Source organism: Protopterus annectens, chromosome 4.part0 (genome assembly GCF_019279795.1).
Source record: "Protopterus annectens isolate FY-2018-M chromosome 4.part0, PAN1.0, whole genome shotgun sequence".
Lineage (NCBI taxonomy): Eukaryota > Metazoa > Chordata > Ceratodontiformes > Protopteridae > Protopterus > Protopterus annectens.
The window spans coordinates 502,281,273-502,295,038 of NC_056733.1; the positions used below are offsets into that span (position 1 = coordinate 502,281,273).

Sequence of the window (13,766 nt, forward strand, 5' to 3'; positions counted from 1 at the left end):
TCAGGCACAGAACCTCTGCTGACATTCATATTAATTCCATTAAAATGAAACATGTCACATAATGATTATATTATACAAATAGTAACAGTGAAGACATCATCTGCACCAATTCATTTTTTTGTATGTGATGGCCGTCTATGCTGATGTATAGCATGGCTACCTAACTTTACATCAAAGCATGAAACTTGGGACTTTTCACTGTACAGAGTTAATTGAACTTTCATGTCAGTGACTCTATAAAATACCAAAAAGAATATTGAGAGCTGTACCCTCAACCTGGGTAAGGTTTGGGAAAGCCTTCACTGTATGAGGAACCTGCAATAAATCCCGAATCTGCACAAAACCTAAACAAGGAGGAAATAAATAATTTAGTATTGAAACTTTATGCAGTAAACAATTATGGGTCTGTTCCAGTTTTCTTTTTTTTTCTCACTTTTATAGTTTTTTTTTATGGTTTTCTGTTATAACTATAAAGATAGGAATAAAAAAACAAAAGCTCTATTAAGGTTAAGGAGTAACTAACATTTTTATAACTTATTATATTGTAAAAATAAATAAGAAAATAAAATAAAATAAAAGTAAAAAAGTCAACAATTCAGGTAAGAGTATTTTATAACATCTATTATAGTTTTATAAAATACTTATCCTTAATATCTACAAAGGGCATTTATACAATTCTTATCCTTCATATCTACAAAGTTCACAATGTGTATAAACTTCACTAAAGAATCTTCAGTTTTGGTTCTTGATTGCAGTTGGACTATCTTGGTAATTCCAGATTCTTTTGTGTTCATTCTTGACTGTGGTTGGACTATCTTGGAAATTCCAAATTCTAACGTGTTGTTTAACTTACAGAAAATTAGGTTGGTTTCTAAGGAGGGAAGACATTTTTTTTGTGAATCTTTTTTTAATGTTCTATGCAGTTAGGTTGAGAGTTTAGGCTCCAATGTTTTATTTTAGTTCTATGGTTGCATGGGGGCATTGATTATTGCAGGCAGGTTTTACAGTGTTCATATTAAGTTATTTAATACAGTTATTTACAAAAAAAATTGTATTGAATATAATAAGCAATATGGCACTTCTAGACTTTCCTGCCTTCAGACTTACAGCTATACTCTTCAACCAAGCTGGGGGACAAAAAATATTTGTATAGAATAATTTTAATGAGTGAATGTATATTAAAAATAATGAAAGAAGAAAAAAAGAAGAATATGGACATGGCTTAGAGTTTTATGGGTGGGGGAGTTAAGACATTGCTTGTCTTCATGCTGTACTCACTGTTGTTTCTCATTTAGGAGCTTGTTAGAGGCTTTAGAGAAGATCAGAATGAAGTAGTGTCAAACTGCCTCCCAGGGTTAAGCGTTCTTTGATGAGTGGCACTGAGCAGCCAAAGTTCTCCTCAGTGTTTAAGAGGGAGTGGAGTAGTGTGTCAGATTCAGTGATACAACAAAGTGAGCCAGCACTCAAGAAGACAAGATGGAAGGTTCACAAAGATGGAACAAAGCCCCAAGAAGAAGGGCAGTCCTTGGCTGTGCAGTCAGGTAATGAATCCCACCTTGGCAGCTTGTATGAGAGTAATTTACAAAGTCAATCTGTAGTTGAGTAATTCTTGGGTTTTCCAGAATCCTTGAATTAAGAGAGGATGTCTAAACTCTTTGAGATACTTAATGAGAAAGGGTTGCCCAGTACTCAGCAGGTGACTAGCTTGGAGATTGGTGATAAGTGTATGGATGCAGTGGGTTGCAGGGTTATTTCATTTTAGGCAAACAAGAACATTTAGAGCCAAGACCTGGGAAATGTGGGTAGTAGGCTTTGTTCATTATATGGTAGTAGTAATTGTCAAGGAACCACATTAAACTTTACAACTGTTAGCTTTCTTGTTCTTTTTTTTTTAATTTTATGTAGCTCACCAATTAAGAGGCAGTACACTATTGCATTCATATGATCAACATTTTCATAGGTAGTGATATAGGACAAGCAGCATGCTACATGGTTGGAAGCATACCTGTCAACTGTCTAGATTTTCTCAGAATGTCCAGATTTTTGCCTCATATTTTGGGTCCATTGCTCATAACATTTATTTTTTCTGGCAAATCACAGAGGAGTGAAGTCACTAAATAATGACAGATATTTGAGTTTCAGACTTCATGGGCTTCATATCCTCTAGTTAAGGAAAAACGTGTTATTCTAGCAACTTCCCAAGTTGATAAGAGCAACATTTAAAATATGTGGCTATGTTTAGGCATTTTTCCAGATTTCTTGCACTAAGAGGTTGAGAAGTAGGGTTGGAAGTCAGGTTTGATAGACCTATGTTTACTACAGTGAGGTGTTGATGAGGTCAGATTCAATGCCAAAGTCTGTTGGGCCCTCATCATGGCTTAGTGGCTTTCCCGTCATGTAGATTTGCCCATGTTTGGCCATACTGAAAATATTGGTGTTTACCCAGTGCTGTCAAATGTTCGTCCAGAGTTGGTTCCGATGAGTTAAGGTTTGTTTCGGTATTAGATTCAGGGCAGATAAGCACTCCAATACTCTGATCACTGACAGGCAAGGGCTCTTTTCAGGGCTTGCAGGGAATGAATTCTTTTGACAACCTCCACCAAAAATAGAGTGTCATATTTAGCCTTTAAGCCAGGCATTTTAGCAAGTTTTATTTGCTTAAATAGTTTATTACGAAAAAGTCCAGTTTCCTTCATGTATGAAAGTGGTTAATGAAATAAACCTCTTTTATATTTTCACCATTACAGGTGCATTTTCTTGGTTTAAGTTGTTTCTACACCAACCCATTCCTCTGTATTCAATTTTTGCAACTTTTTTAAAAGTTATCTTGATCAATAAGTGACATGGGAATTGTTACAAAGTTGTTTTGTTTTCTTCTTCATTAAATTGCATGCATCTATGGAAGTAGGAACATGCGGGGGTTGAAGATCAGTTTCAGGTAAGGCAGGTATTGTGCAAACTTTGTTGTTAATGAGGAGAGAAAAGGGACAATAACTCGTCCCTTTCAGGTTTCTCCTTTTGAAGAATTTGGAATTTTTTCACAGAGCCTGTTTCCCAAAAGGAGGAGGATGAATGTAGATTAATTTATCACCTGTCCTTTCACCAAGAGTCCCCCATTAATAACTGCATTAATAAACAGGAGACTTGAGTACACTATCTCTCTAGATGATGTGATCCAGATCAGACAATTTACAACACTTTGCTGTCAAAGCTCGATATAGAATCAGTTTTCTGTTTGTTCCCATTTGCAAACAGGATTGGTGTTTAATGGGTATACAGTTTGCAGTCACTTCTATTTTGATCTGGCCATGTCAAAAGACTGTGCTGTCGCTTGTGCCACCTTAAAAGTTCAGTATGACATTGCACTGGTATTGACAGCAGAGAGCTTCCAATCAGAAAGCAGTTCATAATCTCAAGGATGGCTTGGTGGTGGGAAAGGGTGAGAAAGTAATGCCGAAAGGCAGGGATTGGCTTGCTGAACTGCCAGAAAAATTGTGGTGCCACTTGCCCAGGATAAGGTGGAAGGCCCGGTTAAGTCAGTGGTATTCCTAGGTTTTGAGTCAGATGTGATAACTTCTTCATTGCTGCTGGTTAAACTGGATTGCTTGAGGGTGACAGCTGATGAATTTCTGTCAGCAAGGGTTGCCACCTTTTTAAATGCCCAAAGTGGGACAATTGTGGTACAAACATCAGATTTTGCAGGCCAAAACATACTCACGGTCAGTACAAAGGACAGAATTTCACCTTTTTGCCTAAATAAAAGCTTATTCTTGTAGCATTTTAATTGCTTATTCTGTTTCTTATAACATCTCGGTGTTTCAGATACAGAATAACTGTTTTATGCAACTATTACATAAAACATAGGAAATAATTTTGCCCTAAAATATCAGGACATTTGCCATTTTTACAGTTCTTTTTGCAGGACACAACTGCCCAATGAGGGACTGTCTTAGGTTGTCATGGAGCTCCTTCGTATCCTTAGTTTTGCTTGCAGAACATTTGCTCCAGGGAGGGAATCCACTAGATCTCTTGCTACCATGTTAAATGGGGATGTCAGAAATATGACAGAGTGAGGGTCACTAGGAAAGTTAAAGAAGATCTTTGGTAATGGGCCATTTTCCTGTCAAACTTTAACAGGACTTCTATGTGGCAAAAACACTGGGTGACATCAGACTCATTACAATTGTTTACAGATGCAATAGGGAGTCACGGGATGGGGGAATTTGTTTCAAACACTAGTATGTTTTTGTACCTTAACAGACAGCTTGTTTTGGGAGAGGAAAATTGTATTCTGTTTCTGGAACGCATGCCAATTTGGGTGGCTGTGGTGGAGGACAGGATCAGTTGTGCAACAAAAGGATCACTTTTCATCCAGTCAGGTTGGGTTTAAAGTATTAGCTAAAAATCTTTCAGAATGAAATGGGTAGAATCTTTGTTAAGTTCACTGGTTCTGCATAGCCTCAGTATAAATTTGTCATTTTTGGTTGAGTATATTTCGGGAGTTAGTAACATCTTAGCTGATAGTCTTTATTGCTTCCAGATTTACATGCTTCACCAGCTGGCCCCAGAAGCTCAGGAGTTACCTATTTGAATCCCAACAAAGTTATGGATTATTGGTGAGGAGAAGTGGGCCTGCTTTGGGATAATTCTGAAGTTCCAAATGGTAAAAATCCTGTGGGTCAGTGCCCCAGGCTGTTTGGTCATTTCTCATGAGTTTATCAAAGAAGAGAAAGGTTGTTATTTAATATGTGGTGTCCTACTTGTTGATTCAAAAGGTTGTCAAGACTATCAGGGTGCATTTGGCAGCCTCAAGTTGCTTAACTAAATCAGCTGACTGGCAGGATTTTACTAAGTGTTGGTTGGTAAGCAGATGGCAGACTGCTGTAGGGATGAGACAGATTAAGTGGTTTATCTATAGATATGCAGTGTCTCACTGGTAAAGCTTTACTGTGTACTATTCTGAGCAGAGTTCATGCAGTGGCTGTAGATTACCACACTTGTGCTTTGTTAGCCCCTCTTTTAATCTGGTTGTATATAGCAGCATTTTGGATTAGGGAAGTCTTGGGGTCTCTGAAGTGCAGGGTCAGAAGTGGAGCAGATGATTGTGTAGATCACCAGGTCCAAGACTGACTATAGGGGTTATTGTCACCTAGTAATATTGGATACAGTTACCTCCCTGTACTTTGCCTTGTTCATTGCATGCTTACTTTCCATAGGCCTACTTATGATGTTTTAGGGACACTTCAGTATTTGTGTTTCTGCGCAAGGTTCCAGTGATACGCAAGGATCTGGGCTCCTTGTAATAGAAGACCTTAGATAACCAAGGCCTGTCAGGTATTGGGTCTCTATATACTTCTCATCTGCTATGATTTAAACATAGTGGTGATATACACACTAAAGTTTAGCCCTGATCCTTCTAGATTTATGATGCTTCTCATAAAGTCAGACCTTTGTACTATTAAATACACAAACTAAGCTTATAGGAAGATTCAGAACCACTAAGTAGTACCTAGAATGTATTATAGGATCTTAGGATAATAGGAGGTTACTAGGCTATTGGCCCTAGGGCCTTTACAAGCCTAGCCATGATATAATCTTGTTCCCCTATAGGTCAAGATCTATAGTCTATATCTGCAACACGAATCTAAGATCAGCACCAGCTGCCCCTGTCCAAGAAGGACATAGGAGAAACCCCTGGGGTAAATTTATGGTTTCCCATACAATTGTCCAAGTTATGTTAAATAGGGCCATTGAGGAGCTCTGTTTAATGTGAACTGGGAGTTTGTTCCAGAGGGGTGGCAACCTCTGGCAGACATATCTGTCTCTTCAGCTTGTCCTGTTAATGTCACAGGCTAGGTTAAGGTCCCTAGAACAAGTGACTCTTGTCCCATTTGATTTACAGATGTGCAGCATATCCACTAAGGCAGAGTCAGGGACTGCTCTGTAGGTCAGGTACAAGTCGCCTCTAAGCAGTCTGTACGATACAAAGTACAGTGACAGGGCCTTCAGTCTGTCTATGTAGGTTATGTGTTGAAGGCCCTGAATTTTCTTGGTGAGAAACCTCTGAGGTCTGTCCAGCTGCTGCAGGTGTCTGGTGAGGGTATATACAGAAGGGAGTATTGTACTCTATTAATGGTCTAATGAGAGATGAGTACAGGGGAGTTATAACCTCTTTAGCTTTGGTTACTATGCCCTTACGTATGAGGTGTGCAATGTGGAAGGCCTTCCTTATCACTGTGGACACATGATGATCAAAGTTAAGATTGCTATCAACCTGCGTTCCCAGCTCTCTCACCTCTGGGTTTGAACTTAGGGGGTTAGTATTAATATTGCAGTTTGCAGGGACTTCTCCTTTGCTGAAGGGGATGATAATGCATTTTATTTGTATTAAGATTAAGTCCATGGCTTTGGCACCAATCATTTATCAGTGTAAGGCCATTTTGTAGTATATTGACATCATTGGAGGATTCAACGACTGCACCCAGTTTGCAGTCATCAGGAAACTTAGCAAGCCACAGGCCATCTATTTTCACCTGGATTTCTGAGAAATAGATTCCAAAGAGTTGGAGGCCTAGCATAGATCTTTGGGGAACACCACTGGTAACAGGTCTGGTGGTAGAGGTGGAATCCACAGCTTTGACTGTTATGCATTCTGTTGGTGAGCCAGTTGGCTACCCATCTTATGACGTATGGATTAATCCTCAGATGGGTGAGCTATTCAACGATGCCTGAGTGAGGAATTGTCTCAAAGACCTTGGCTAAGTTGAGATTGGCAGTATACACTGGACTTAGTTGACATTCTCAAAGATGTCCACAAGGTTTAGCAGGCATGATCTGCCCTTAACAAAGCCAAACTGGGTTGGGTTAAGATTTTGAAGGTCTCCTATATCCTTGCTGATATGGTCCATGATGATTCTCTCCATGGCCTTACAGATGAGGGTGGTTAGGCTTATGGGTCTATAGTTCCCAGGGTCGGCTGAAGGACCCCTTTGTGCAAGGGGATTACTGTTGGTGTTTTCTACTCTGCTGGAACAAAGCCAGTACTTAGACTGTGGTTGAAGAGAGTGCCCAGTGGTTCCACTAACTCCTATTTTAGACCATTTAGTAAGCAACCTGGGATGTTATCCATTCCCATACAGGCTGTGTTTTTGGCCTTGGAGATTGCAGTTATGACCTGCTCTTTGAAGATACTAGGTAGAAGACTGGTGACAGGTATGCTTTGGGATATAATTGTTGGGGATGAGTAGGGTGAAGTTTACACCAAACCTGTCTGCTACCAGGTTTGCGTTGTCCTCAGGTTCAGCATGAGTGGTACTGTTGACTACTAATTTGGCACACAGCTGGGCCTTCCCTTTTAGATTTTGGATGTAGCTAAAGAACGTCTTGTGATTATCTTTAGTTAGGGAAGCTAATTTCTTTTTGTAATTAGCTTTAGAGGCCTTACAACATGTCTAATTTACTTGTTTAAGCTGTGGAGGGTGTTTCTCTTCTGCTGAGACCATTCTGTCTTGTTCTTTGATGGCAGTTTCTTTTTCTTGTTGTATAACCTGTTTATGCTAGATGTCCATCAGGGTGGCTTGTTTTTTTGTGAGGACCTTGTTTTGATTTGTTCTGGTATGGCTGGGTCTATACATTTGTAGAGGTGTTTATATAGGTTATTTGTGTACACCTCCGTACTGGAGTCATTGCTGCTAGTGGTGGCACGGGGTTTGAAATAAAGTATGCCATCACTTAGAAGGCTGTAGTTTGCTTTGGAGAAAATTTTCAACCTTTTTGCTCCTGAGGTGGGGGGGGGGGGGGGGGGCAGGCATGATTGTAATTTCGAATGAGACTGATTTATGCTCAGATTTTACCAGAGATGGTCCCATACAAGGGGTGATGCAGTGATCACCCATCTTGGTGAGTATTAGGTCAAGGACATTAGAGGCCCTTGGGGGGGGTGCAGACTATCTTTTCTAGTGCATTTGTGTTAACAAAGTCCAGGAATCTTAGGGTGAGCTTGTTTGTACTCATATATGTTTCAAGTTGATGGAAGGGTAGTTAATGTTGCCCATAACCAGGTGTGAGTGACTCAAATAGGTCCAGATAGGTGGTGTAGTCTTTGTGGTTCATGGCGTGGAACCTATAGCTAACAATGATGTGGAGGGGGGGTCTTTCCTATGGTTAGTTGGACTTGGAGTAACTGTATGGAGTCATATGGTTTAACCAGTCTTGAGGTGTATTTGTCTTTAATGAAGATGGATACACCTCCTCCTTTGGTTCTTTCATGTTCATTATGCAGTCTGAACATGTGGAAGGCATTGTAGCCTTGCATGGCAGGAGTACTCTCTGCGGCCTTGAACCATGTCTCTGTGACTGCACTGACATTGGCATCTTCCAGAGTAAGGAGTGCTTCCAGTGAGTGCAGGTTCTGATTTAGACTCCTAGCATTAAGCAACATAACCTTGAGATTGCTCTACATGATATTTTTACGTTGGGAATTTTGTTCTTATGACACTGCCTAAAAAAGGCACTATGGGGCCTAAAAAGGCACTATGGGGGAGGCAAGTACCTTTGCCAGCAACTGAAAGCCAACAGGTGACGGGTGAAGACCATCTCTGGCAAAGCAGCATGGCCTGCTGACCATACTGGATTCTCCTGGATTGACACCAGAAGCTAAGTTAATTGTTGAAGTCAGTCATTTTCTTTTTTTTTGTTTTTTTTTGTATTGAGGCATCATCTTGGGTGAAGGTAAAATGCTGCTTAGGGCTAGGAACATACCAGCCTGGGACACATAATATGAAAGTTCATTCATGTCTCTCTCCATATAGTCCAGTGAGGTACATCTCAAGCCATTCATTCCAATATGGACTATTACAGAGTAGTAACAATGCCTGTTGTTGAGAGACTTGAGTGGTGTGTGATTTGGTGGATCCTGGCACCTGACAGGCAGCTGACCATGACCTTCTCCTTGCCCAGCCTGGTGAGGGGGACATCTGTGTGTCTCACTATGGAGTCACCTATGACCAAGGCATCTGGTTTTGAGGTGTTTTACCTGGTTCCCTATTACGTGATCGAAACCTTAGGTTATCGAGCACCTAAAGGTCGATCACAAAATGTTGAAGTCTGAAAATTATGAACGGCCATTTCCACACAGGGAAATGAGGCATTTGGCCATTATGCAGATTTTGTTCTTTCTCTGCTGTAGAATGATCTCAGAGTTGGTATATTTAGTTGGGGGGGGGTAAGGGGGCAAAGCCCCCCACTTTATTTCTGTTTATAACTCTTTCTTTTTTATTTGGCCAACGGCATTGTTTCCCTGTGTGGAAACGGCCATTTTCGATCTTGAGGGTTCGATATTTTGTGATCAACCTTTAGGTGTTCGATAACCTAAGGTTTCGTTCATGTAATATAGACCCATTTTTGCCTTAGGGGCTTACTGAATGAGACACAGATACATGTGGTTTTATGTGTAGTGAATTCTGTTGGGACTGTATTGTGTGCAGAAGGTTTGCACTTGCGAGGTCTCTCCTCTTTTGGTAAACTTCTAGTGAGTACCTCTGCTTATGTGACTTTGTGTGTTATGCGCTTGGTTTGTAGAAGAGGTGAAGTGTGTCTGTTAGCAACCTGTTTGATATCTGGTTTGTTGTTATGTGAGAGAAAGAGCACTGATTTCAGATTCATAGTATAGATACATCTCTCACATATTGTGTTTGTATGTTTTAGGAGTAAAAGGTTGTCAGTATACATGAGGAAATTGCTACATTGCCTCAGGATGCCCATGTCAATCAGACTGACTGGAGAAATGATGGAAAACTGTCCATCCATTATGACAGGTGTATTCTGCAATAAGTAGTGGGGAGTGGGCTAGCTGGATCAGGTTCTGCTGTAGAACTACTAAAATCAGCTAATCAATGGGGAGGTTTAGGAGTAGAAACCTGGATCAACACATCAAAATTTGCAGCTGGGTTGCTGTCCAGGTAGCAGTGTGCAACTGCATTGTGTAATGAGAAGAAGGGAAGCTTAGGATGGTTCCCTATCAGTTATCTAGGGAAAATTTGGCTTTCTAAGCATATGCGCCTGTACATGGCAGTGCTAAAACCTGTTGTGCACTGATCAGCTATGTGCAAATGCAGTGGTTAAATACAAATAAATTTGAACAGCTCTAACACAGTCTACCAATACAAAAGCCCCTCACTGAGCCTTTATTCCAGCAATCTCCAACTGAGATGGGTCCTAATCTACACACTTCTGCCACAAAGTTCCAGGGGGCCCTCTTAGTGTAAGATAGCTAGTTTTAGTGTTCCAGTGATATCAAACAGTCTGGATTCAGCAAGTCTGAAACTAGCCTATGCTATTAAAAGCAGATGAATAAAAAAAAAACAAGTGCATAATAAAACAGTTACAGCAGCAAAACAGTATAAAATGAAGCAATAGAACAGTGAAAAACAGTACACAAGTGCAAGAAAAAGGCTTAAATTATGCTTATGCTTTGAAGATTTCAGTGGATGCCTTGGACTGTCATGGATGCACTTCAGATTCCTGGCTTAGAATGCCAAACTCTGAGCAGCCCCACCAAACTGCTTTACAGACATTCTTTTGTGAAAAATCAGAAAGTCCTTTGATCCTTGGAAAGAGTGATGTCCTCACAAATTATCACATTAATAACAATGTCCTAAGCACACAATCAGTTGTGAGGGATTTGGGCACCCAGATTGATAGCAACCTGACTTTTGACCACCATGTTGCTTCCATTGTACAGAAAGCTTTCTACATGGCCCACCTCATAAGTAAGGGTATCTCATCCAAGGGCAAAGAGGTCATAACAACCCTGTACTCTTCCCTTATAAGCCCCATTATTAAGTACAATGCCTCATTTGGCATGTACCTCGCAAAGCACATGCAGCAGCTGGAGAGACCACAGAGGCTCCTCACCAAGAGAATCCAGGTCCTCAAAAATCTACCATAAACAGATAGGCTAAAAGCCCTATCCCTCTACTCAGTTTCATACAGACTCCTCAGAGGTGACCTCTGTCTGGCATACAAGGCGATCTCAGATCCCGCCTCGAGTAAGCCCACAAGTGCAGCCTCAACCTGGTCTGTGACATCAATTGGACTTGGTTGGACAGATTTGTGTCCCAAAGACTCCCCCATCTGTGGAATAGACGCCCTCTCCATGTCAAGCAGAGTACCTCTTTACCCCTTTTTAAGTGCAACCTGGATAACTGGATGGGAAATAAAAAACATCCCTGGGATTCCACCTGTGTCCCTGCTGGATAGAGGCATTGGGTGCTGATTTGTCTAAACATGGGCTAAACTCTTGGCTAGGCTTATAAGGGACTCAGGGCCAATAGCCTAGTAACTTTCTATGATCCTATGATCCCTTTCACCCTTCCTGCGGAGACTAACTAGCCATCTTCTGGCACCCCAAGGTAGCAAGTAGTTCACCACTAAGGACAAAAAGAGTAGGATCCTGGCCCATGTTTCTCACAGACATTGCATCTCTGGCTGCATTCAGATCTGTGAGATAAAATCTTTATGGACTAAACCAAGTCATTTAATTTCAGGCTATTTATCTTAAGGTTAAGTGGGCTAAGTTTAACTCCTTTTCTTCCAGTATCCTCTGCTGAAATATATACATTTCCTCAGTTACAACAGTACAGTCTGATATAAATGTATATTTCTTTTCTGTCCATCAGTTCCCACTGCTGATGGGCAGCCATGATGGCACAGTGGTTAGCGTTGCTGCCTCACAGCAAGAGGTTCTCTGGTTTGATCCTCAGCTAGGGTGCCTTCTGTGCTGAGTACGCATGTCCTCCCTGTGGTCGCATGGGTTTCCTCTGGGTGCTCCGGTTTCCTCCCAAAGACATGTTGTAGGTGGATTGGACACTGTAAATTGGCCCTAGGCATGAGTATGTGCATGTGTGTGCCTTCTGTGGAAGGTTGGGCTGGCAACTCGACACCTTAAAACTCCACTGCCAATCATGAGTGGACAGGTGATCCACTGTGACAACCCCTAACCAGGAAAAGCTGAAAGAAGAAGCGTTCCCACTGCTGATACCTTTTTTAACACAATCAACTTTACAACTACATTTCTAACACAAGAATCTGTACAAATCAGTTTGATATTCAAATAGAATATAATTCTTTACAAAACTGCAGCTAGCTATGCCAGCACACGTTACACATACACTGCCCTACTCTCTCTGGCATAGCTGGCACTATCTCACATTATCACAGGGGCCATCATTCCTGGCTGTATAAGTGACTTAGTCCAGTCCTCAGCTGTGGGCCCACATAGTCTAAAACTGACCTCAGTGAGAAGTGGGCATACAGATTGCCATAGTTTGTGAGTTTCTGTTGAGGCTGGGGTTACTGTTGTCAATATTTCCTAAATTTTCCTCACAGACACTTTTCAGATATATGTGAATAATGCCACTTTGGCTCGCATGTTGGATGGGAACAGTGTGGTCATTATTTCTTCACCTTTCCTCAGACATCACACTTGATATATGTAGAGAATGTCACCATAGGGTGTTTAGGGCCAGTGTACTCTTTAGGAACAATGAAATACTGTGAGTGTTATTTTTTTTCACTTTTCTTCCCAGTTGAAATCAGATATATGTACACATGAATATCTTCTGGGGTTGGGGAAAGGAGGCACACTGCATATGTACAGCTGCCAGCAATACATTGAAAGAAGAAATCGAGCACAATGTATTACCTTTAATCCTAGTTCGATTTCAGAGGGGTACATGGAATGTGTCTGCCTTTGAGGCTAGGGCTGAGGAAGCATGCTGTGAAGATGTATGACACTAGCAAACAGAACTATGACTGTGTTCATTTGTCCTTTCACTTTCATCCCAGTTTAGCATCACACAAGTACACTGAAAATCAGTATCTTTTTTGGGGGGGAGGGGTTGGGAACAAGGCAGTCATCCCCAGCATGATTTATGTTTTTAACAAGCATTTTATTACAGTACAGTCTAGGCCAGTTAGCAAGTGTTGCAGGGATACAGGAAAAAGCTCAAAAGTAAGAGAAAGTCTGAGGAAATCAAAACAAAAGTAATCTGGATAGTATGAGAAGGAAAGGATGGGGGGAAAACAGGGGAAAACTGGGTTGTATGCCAGGGTGACATTAGTCAGCAGGGTGGAGATTACCATGGAATGCTTTGCCTAGGAATTCATATCATATAAGGCTGCTCATACAGTCAGCTACATATGGCATTTAAATACTGATGCTTCTGCGTGTGGCTTGCTAAAAGGGTGTGGCTACTCTAAGGCAAGGGTTGTATTTTCATCATGTGGCTTATTTGTCTGGAAATGAAAGGATGCAAAGGTAGCAACCCTAAGTGCAGAAAAGATCAAAGAAAACAGATTATGGTGGTTCAGGCACGTGCAGAAAAGCAGAAGACAATCTAGTGAAGAAGATTTGGGACAGACAGGAAGAAGGCATGAGCATAGCAGGCCTTAGACATAGGCCATCTAGGTGGCCGCCTAGGGCACCACTCTAGCAGGGGTACTTTTTCAGTGTTTATTTGGTGTAGGTAGACTAGGATGGGGCACCGGGTAGTGTGGTTGGGGCACCATGGAGCCCTTTTGACTGGGGCACCAGTTGACCTAAGGCCGCTCCTGGGCATGAGGAAGCAAGGACATCCAGCAATGAGATGTATGGAATGTGTGAGAGAAGACCTGCAACAGTCCGGCATGAGTGTGGAAGAAGTCAAGAGAGTGGCATTGAATAAAGTGAGATGGCAACAGTGACACAACACCCTGACCCATCTAGA

General features: G+C 41.3%; 1 protein-coding gene across 2 annotated transcripts in view; it reads right to left on the reverse strand.

Annotated features, from left to right (window-relative positions):
* Positions 1 to 13,766, reverse strand: part of RPH3A (rabphilin 3A) — a 1,850,086-nt gene that overhangs the window by 199,335 nt on the left and 1,636,985 nt on the right. The window lies entirely within an intron of this gene.